This window comes from Microtus ochrogaster, chromosome 4 (genome assembly GCF_000317375.1).
Source record: "Microtus ochrogaster isolate Prairie Vole_2 chromosome 4, MicOch1.0, whole genome shotgun sequence".
Classification (NCBI taxonomy): Eukaryota; Metazoa; Chordata; class Mammalia; order Rodentia; family Cricetidae; genus Microtus; species Microtus ochrogaster.
The window spans coordinates 33,669,853-33,678,056 of NC_022011.1; positions in this window are offsets into that span (position 1 = coordinate 33,669,853).

Genomic DNA, 8,204 nt, shown 5'->3' on the forward strand with positions numbered 1-8,204 from the left:
CTGATCACTAGCTGGTTTTCAGTATATGCTCCTGCTAATATGTTTGTCAAATGCCAATTCAAAGAAAGCAATATGAACCCTGCTTGGAGCCTGGAGGTCTCCGAATCCTGCCCTGAGAATCTGGCAGTGGGTTTGACTTTAATTTGGAGTATGCATTTTTAGAGAGGGCTGTCCACAGAGAGGAGGCCAACAGGATAGGCATCTAAGTAGAGACGTTTCTAGGAAATTGGCTCGTGGCATAGCAGAGACGGCCAAGACTGAGTTCTGCAGGGCAGGCTGCAGACCTAAGGAAGAATGGAGGACACAGTTCAGGTTGAAAGGTCAAGGAAAGGATCAAGGTAGGAGGTCCAAGGTCAAGGAGAGGTCCAAGGTCAAGGCAAGGGTAGTTTGCATCATTAGAGGCTTCTCTTGTTGGTTTGCAGATAGTTCTCTCTCTCTCTCTCTCTCTCTCTCTCTCTCTCTCTCTCTTTCTCTCTCTCTGTATGTGTGTGTATTTGTAGGTTCACAAGCATGTATGCACACACGTGTGGAGGTCAGAGTTCAACGTTAGGTCATTCTGTCTCTAACTTATTTTTTGAGTCAGTCTCTCTCATGGAACCTGGGGCTCTCTGAGTCAGTTAGCTTGGCTGGCCAGCGAGCCCCAGAGATCCTCTCTCTGCTTTCCCAGCACTGAGTGCACACACAAGCACTGCTGTGCCCAGCTTTGTGTGATGTGGGGGCTGAGAACTGAACTCAGGCCCTCATGCATACATAGTAGGCATTGTTGACTGAGCCGTCTCCCTAGATGGGTTTCCTTCCTTCTGGGCCCCAACATGGTTGTTATTTTGTATGTGCCCATGTCATAATCCCATCTTCAAAAGCACCCTTAAATCTGAACTGGTTCCACCTCAGCGGTCTGTTTGCCTCTGTGAGGATGCATAGCCGGCCACGGACACTTGCTGAAGTGCTGGGGGCAAGCTCAGCACATGGAGCCACAAACCCAGCCAATGACAGTGCCCTGTTGGCAGCATGAGGGCTATGTGAACAGCAGAAGGAAAGCCCAGACAATGCCACCAGCTCTTCCAGCAAGGGGGGGGGGGATAGGAGAGAGCTGAAACAGATGCAGCAGGTGGTGCAAGGGGCAAGGATGGTCCTGGCTGCCCTGGCCAGACTCAGCCACCCTTCCTCAATACTCCAAGTGTAGAGACAGATCAGCAACAATAGGGAAGGGGGAGGGGGGTTAGTCACTGCAGCCACATTGAGAAGTGGAGTAAATAAAGACAAGGTACGGTGATCCCCAAGCCCATCTTCAGGGCACTGACGAGATGCTCAGGTTTTAATACGGGGCAAGAGATGTGAGTAACTAAGGAAGCCTGGTCAAGGTGCTGTCTTACTTAACATTGGTCCGCCAGTGTCTGGGCTCCAGGATCCCCTGCAAAGTGGTATGGCAGTTAATAGGACCGTGTGAAAGCCCTTTCGGGGTGACACACTACTCTAGCTGGTGCTTCCCTGGCTTGGGATCCCTGGGGGGAAACTTCAATTTCTTGGGGGTCTGCAGTTTCAATAGTCCGAGAGCTAAAAGGGGGTTCTACCTGACCCTCAAATGCCAAGGGCCAGTGCCAACCCCAGGATAGGGAACTGTGACCCTGCTCCCTAACCTCTGTTCCCCTTCTTCCTCCTTCTGAAACATAAAGAAACTGTACTATGACACCTTCTCTATATTTCCCTGACGCTAAAACCAGAGGGTATGGCTGTTCAATACTTTGTCACTGTGAACAAACTGGAGCACCCCAAGGGAGGTGTTCTCATTCGTCTCGCTGAGGGATGCAGTCCTTCAGAGGTAAAGAAAGGTATGGGGCCATTGTGGCTCAACTTGCGGCAGAGGCAGCTTGGAGACGCTGGGCATCATGGCAGTGGAGGGGAGCAGAGTCAGGATAAAAAGCCTCAAAACCCAGCCCCAGTAGCCTGCAAGTGCCAGCTGTGTCTGGAAGTCTCCAGTCCACAGTATCCCAGAACAACAGTAGTAACTGGGAACCAAGCCTGTGGGTTTTATGCTTCCTGTCCACAAGGTGGCGCCAAATACACGTGACAAAGGAGCAAAAGGACTTGTGTGGAGAACCAGCTGCAATCACCCTTAGAAGGCTGGAGGACAGCAGGACTTGGGAAGGTGTGTGTGTTGTGGTGGGGGGGGAAGCAGGGAACGCAGCAGCACCTGTGCAGGAGTTCAGCACTCACAAGCGGAGCTCAGCTGAGCATCTGCAGCAGACAGATACCCGAGGAGGCTAAACTGTACGTGGGGTCAGGTCTCCAGCCTTTGTACTCAGTGGAGGCAGAAGTGAACCAAAATGTCTCAAATAGAGCATGCTACCCCTCTGCAGACACTAGCTGAAAGTGCTCCCCTTCACATCAGGGTTCTCTAGAGGGATGAGTGTATAGGGGTGACCCACAGGGAGAGGAAGAGGAAGGAGGGGTGTATACGCTTATGTGGAGGTCTAAGGACAACCTCAGGGTTTGTTGTTCAGGGTTCATCCAGGTTGGTTTTTGCGACAGGACTCCCATTGGCCTGGAACAAATCAAGCAGGGCTAGCCCAGCTGGCCAACAAACCTCAGAGCTGTCTCCACCTGTCTGGAATTACGAGAGCGTGCATGACCAGGCATGGGTTTTTGAAATGTGGATTCTGAGGGATGAACACAGGTCCTTGTGTTTCCAAGGCAAGCTCTTTACCAGCTGAGCTGTGGCCTCAGCCCTGAGATACACAGCTTTAAAGCTACACTTACTATTTGTTGTATGACTTAAATATACACAGGACGAGAAGCTTACTGGACATGCCCCAAGCTCCTGGTCAATTAGGATTCCCCAAGGACTAGGCGTTTCCATCCCCTTCCCTCTCGGGAACACCTGTGGGCCTACAGCTCAGCTTTAAACCGTTTCATCCCCAAATCGCTTCTTATCCTTGAAGACGTACTTTTTCTTTCTTGTTTCTTTTCCGTGTTGACAATTTATGGATATAACACGAAAACTGGAACAAATTAGGAGAACAAGGGAACTGCCTCTACCCTCAGAGGGGCAATTTCACAAAACCTTCAGCCCACATCAGGTCAGTTAGCACGAGAGCCTGGGTCCGGGAGCGCTGGATCACTAACAAGAGAAGCCTGTGCGCCCTCACTTTCGCTCGTGTGATCTAGCGGAGCCAGCTGCGGCAGGAAAACAAAGGAGATAAATGTTCACTTGCTGGGAGGGAAGACGCCGCCTTCCCTTATGAGCAGCGACAGTGGAGACAGAGCTCACGCAGAGAGAATTGCACTCTGGGTTTGGCCTGCAGGAAGGGAGCTACAGGTCCTCTGAGTCACATTGCGGCTGCATGTGGTGTAGGGTTCGACTGGGAAGTAGCCCAAATAGCAGCCATGTTCTCTGCATTTGTTTGGACAGAGCATGCAAGGATGTATCTGTTTGTCCAAACGCATTAGATTTTACATTTGAGTAGGTGTGTTACTTGAGTGTAGACTGCACGCCACTCAGTGCCCAGCAGCTAGGGCCACACCACCAGCAGCTGATTGAGCTGACTCTGTTGTTGATTGCGGCTGACACCAAGGGAAACTTCCAGTGCTGGGAATTGGTTACATCCTGTGGAGACCTTGGTCAAAGGGTCCTGTGGAACCCCTCCCAGACATCACGGGATTACCAAGGCTAAAGAGAGCATTTGCTTATGCCAATGAATATGGAAAAGACACGCTGGTACCCAACTAGAAACTTCCCCTACTTACTAGCATTCAGGGCATGAAGGTACTCTGTGTGTCACTAGAGGAGAAAGATAACAACCGTTATCATCCAGCTACAAACCACACCAGCAATATAGAGGCCTGCATGTGTGTTATACTGGTGCAACAGCGAAACAAGTTTTATCACTTAATTGATTGGATTTAAGGCCCACTTCACAAAATAGAACCCATGCATGGCATTGCTAATGTTGCCAAGAACCTGAGCCTACCCAGGCACATGCATAGGGAAAACCTATTACTATTATATAGTAATATATATATATATATTACATATATATATATATTACTAACTATACTATTACTAAAGGAGCATAGCAATCAAATGACTCCCAATGACACACTCCTATACTCACAGATCAGTGCCTTGCTCAGCCCTCATCAGAGAAGCCTCTTCTTGCTGTAGATGGGAATTAATACAGGGACCCATAACCATACAGTGTGCAGAGAGAGACTTTGGAACACTCAGTCCTAAATGGGTTATCTTCATCAAACCCCTTCCCCTAAGGTTCAGAGATTTATGTAGAAGAGACAGAAAGTTATAAAGGCCAGGGGTGGTTGGTGGCCCCAAGGAAACAGGGTCTTCCAGACACAGCAGGGTGGGTGCACAGAAGAACTCACAGAGACTGTGGCAGCATGCATAGGACCTACACAGGCTCAAGTCAGATGGGGTCCTGGCACTGAGAGGGGGTCCCACCCCAACCAAGATTCTATTTGCAACTGATATCTGCAGACATGACACCCATAGCTTTGCTTCATTTATAGACTGCTTCTCTTTGCTGTAATTTCCGACTTAGATGCTGAAATCTTAGATTTGTAAGTATCCTTCCCCCTGACACCAGAGGCCATCACTTCTCCATGGTGATACCCAGCTGAAACTCAATCTATTTTTCAGCACGAGAAAGCATGGTAAGGAAAGTCCACTGGCTGTTTTATCTAATCACGCAGTGTACTGGGGACAGGTCCAGGGGGAAAGAGATGCTACAATTAGCACCCAAAGCTGTTTTGCATGGGCTTGCCCTGGCAGCTGATTTGCCCTGGGGTCTGGAAGCCGAGTTTTTAATAACAGGCTTATGGAAAACAGATTCAATAAAAACCTTTCTCTCCCTTTGTGCTCAGATGCAACTGCAGGCTGATTTCACGCTACACAGAGACCACAATGGCTCCTGTAACCCAAAGGGCAAAAGAAAGGACCTTCAGCCAAGAAGAGGCTGTACCCAGGTTCCAGGGAAGCAAGGCTGATTACATTAAGACAGAAACAAGGCCTGGAATGGAAGAAAGAGGAAGGGGAGGTCAGAGGGAGCACCAAGCCTTCAGTCTGTCCACTCCAAGGCTTTGAACAAAGGAGCGGGTGTCCTGGGCTTAACGAGGAGTGGCTGTGTGTGTGCCCACTGTCTTCATCTCACAGGCGCACGCAGTCTCCCTATAGGAGGTGCTGGGTGCTGTAACCCACTTGCATTAGTTGGAGTTCTCTGGAGGAATATGATCGAGAGAATGAATGTATATCACAAAGGATCTTTATTAGACTGGCTTACATGATACAGGCTGGGAAGTCTACACACTGGAGAAGTTGTAAACCCAGTAGCTGCCTAGACCAGAAGCCCAGATGCCTCACCTCCTAAGACCCAATCTGTCCTGAAGGCCTGGGGGATCCTAGAGAGCCACGGTCTTCAGTCCGTGTGGGAAGACCAAAGGAGTTGGGTCCTGCTGTCAAGGAAGAGTGGCAGCAATGGCTGCAGGGTGGATGCACTTGGCAACAAGTCGCAAAGACAGGCAGGCAGGCAGGCAGGCAGCACTGACTTCCCCTCAGACCTTTGTATCTGGGCTACTGCTGGAAGGTGCTGCCCTCTGTGGGCCTCCTCTGCTCAGTTAATTCTTCCTGGAAATGCTCTCACAGACACATCCAGAGGCTCCTCTTGTGGGTGATTCTAGATGCCATCAAGTTGGATTCCACCCAACGTTAGTCATCATGCCACCACAGGCTCCTGGGCAAGTGGGACTGATGGCCAGCCCACACTTAGAGCATCACTTGGAGCCAAAGCTGCTCAGACCTGCGGGTCCACTGGGGCCCTGACTCTATCGCATCCCTCCATGGAGCTCCAAAATGAAGAAGGAAGGAAAGGCAACCAAACCTGTGCATCACAATAAAAAAACATGCCCCTAGTGGGATGCCAGACAGTTGGTAAAAAATAAATAAATAAATAAACAAAAGAAAAAGAAGGTAAAAGAAAAAGCCAGTGGTTCTCCACATCCTCCCTGAAAGGTTGTCCTGAGGACCGCTGATGTCACCACATTCAGAACGTCCCCTGTTGTTTGAAGAGCTCACAATAATTGTCTCTTGTTGAACTCTTTCAACTAGAATATTTACATAGCTTAGAATTCCCCAAGCAGATAGACTAAAAAAACAGAAGAAAACACCCAACCAAGATAGCAACTGATTTAGAAAGACAAAACTGCGTAAGGTGCAGAAGATAAGAGTGTTTGGCCCTGCCTGGTGAGGCCTGCATTGCATTCCTAACCACCAAAGGCTCTAGGATCATTGTGGGAAAGGGAGGGAGAAGACCATGGTGAGAGTTGGAGCCGGGGGTGGGGGGGTGGGGGGGATCTTCTGTGCCTGACAGGGCAGCTGTGCACCCGAACTCACAGCTGCGGCTTTTAGGCATGAGAATTACACAAGATCAAGTCAGCCAAAAATCCCAGCATGGAGTAGGGAGGAGTTTACAAAACCCCACCCCTAGAGAGGAGCTGTTGATGGTTCCTGGGTGGGGGGAGTCAGTGTTCTCTGGAGATTCTGCCTCTCCTAGGTCACCCATGCCTGAGTGGATGGCTCTGCATTGTGCACAGGTTAAGACCGTCAAGAGGTCTCAGTGGTTCACAAAAGGGTTTAATGACATTGAGAGGGGCAGGTGTCGCTGGGTACCTTTTTACAAAAACAAAACAAAACAAAAAATAACGACAATTTACACATTAGGCTTCAATCAGCAAGCAAGCATACAATTATATTAAATCTAAGGGTCTGTCTTCAAGTATTGAACTTGGACACTTGGTGCTTCTGTGTGAATTCCGTGTGTAGGTATGCGTGTGCTCATGCTTTTTCACACTGACTTCTCTCACTGAACCAATGTTTCCTGATTCATCTAGAGCCTCAGGGACCTCCTGTTTCTGCTCCCTCTCACCTCAGCCCTGGGATTACAAATGCTCTCTACACGGGTGCTGAGGTCAAATATCAGTCCTCACGCTCATGCAGCAGGCACTTTGCCCACGGAGGCATCTGTCCAGCCACTCCTGTGTGAATTTGACAGAACCGGCAGCAGGGACCACCGTGGACAAGTTCAAATCCCATACCTTAGTTTGATGGTGCTATCTCATCTGGCTACTTATCTCACCAATCTCACACCCCAGAAATGCTTCTCCAACGCTGGCAATGTGGGAATCCACAGCTCCTGGTGGCTGCCTCTGTGCCGGGAATAATTTCCAGGGGTGGCAATGGAGCCTCTGAAGCTGGTATCGATTCGCTGCCTGGGACTCTACAGAGCGGATCGATCCTGTCCTTGTTGCCAAAGATGCCAAGTTCTATCTCGTGCCCTGCTGAAGTCCACGGGGTGGCGGTCTGATTGAGCGAGCCGGTGCAGCTCTAATGACTGCTTGCTGCTTAACTCTTGCTCTGTGGTCTGACTTGCAAAAAGAAAAAAGAAATCCCTAATATTTTTTAGGCCCCGGAGGAAAAGTCCGGCTGCCCTGGCTCTTTAACGAGCGTCTAATACAATTTTCCTGACAGTCACCGCCGACTTCATTAGGGGAAAATGTAAATGGTGCTGCCCTGAGAGGCATTTTCCACTCAGAACTGCTTGATGCCCTTCTAGTCTCCCCACAGCCATGACTGAGGTTCTGTGCGGTAAAGGAAGAATGTGCTCCCGTCACCTCCGGTTGACCTGTGAGGACATTAGCAGCCTATGCTGGGTGAGCAGGAAACACGACTTTGGCATTCAGGGTGAAAGGGGAGTTGCAAGATGGAAATGGTTTGTGTGCCTCACTCCTCTCTTTCAATGTTGCTTTTGTTTGTTTGTTTTTTGTTTTTGAGGTTACAGAAAGCATCCCTTCTGGGCTATTGAAAAGCTCATTTCAGAAATTATGGTCATGCTTCAAATCTGACACCAGAGGGGCCTTTGATGCGGCAGAGAGAAACCAGGCTTGGGTGAAGGGGAAGAGCCTCAGGACAGCAGTTCTGCAAAAGCCTCCCTTCCCTCAGGATGGGTCCCTTCTGGGAACTCTGCAAGGAACTGGCCAGGGAGCTCACGAACTCTGGCAGGGTGCGGAGTTTAGTGAAGGAACCGTCTTTTCCTTCCTTGGGTAATGTAACAAAATATCTGTATTCCTTTAATTTTTTAAGATTTATTTTATTTTCACTTGTTTATGTGTTAGAGTGTATGAAAACACACACACACACA